Below are 604 nucleotides of genomic sequence, written 5' to 3'. Positions count from 1 at the left end.
CGGCGCCCAGCACCCAGCTGCCCACCTCGCCGTCCCTCGTCGCCAGGCGCTCGCCAGACCTCATCAGCGCCGTCCCGTCGTCTCTTCCTCGCCCTCCCCCTCGCTCAAGATCGTGCCCGAAGGCCGCAGACGCTGTGGCCACCGCTGCCCCGCCTGGATCTTGCCGGAGCCGCCTCGCAGGAACGCTCCCTCGCCGGGTCTCCTCCTCCTCTCCGTTGGTCATCCCCGTCCTCTGCCACAATGGCTCCCTCGAGCCTCGCTGCCCCCTGGTCTCTAATCGAACATGAGGCCTGCCTCCCCCTCTCTGTTCGGCGCCGCCTCCCCCTCTCTGTTCGGCGCCGCCTCCCGCTCGTCTCTACGCACTAGCACGAGCCGCTCCGCCCCTGACCTACCCCCCTCGTGGCCGCACCGTGCACACGACACGCCCGCGCGCCCGTCGTATCCTCGACGCCTGGCCGCGCCTCGCTTCTCGTCGGAGGCCGCCAGCCCGCGCCTCCGCCACGGTCGTCGTGCGCCTCTCCCCTGCTGGCAGCGTGGCCGTGCGTGCCGCGCACTGACGTCCGCACCCCTCTTCGTCCCTGCTTGACCCAACGCGCGCCCACGC

The sequence above is a fragment of the Triticum dicoccoides genome, chromosome 3A, assembly GCF_002162155.2.
Source record: "Triticum dicoccoides isolate Atlit2015 ecotype Zavitan chromosome 3A, WEW_v2.0, whole genome shotgun sequence".
In the NCBI taxonomy this organism is placed as follows: domain Eukaryota; kingdom Viridiplantae; phylum Streptophyta; class Magnoliopsida; order Poales; family Poaceae; genus Triticum; species Triticum dicoccoides.
The sequence above is the reverse complement of the archived record's forward strand: the minus strand, read 5'-3'. Positions refer to the sequence as shown.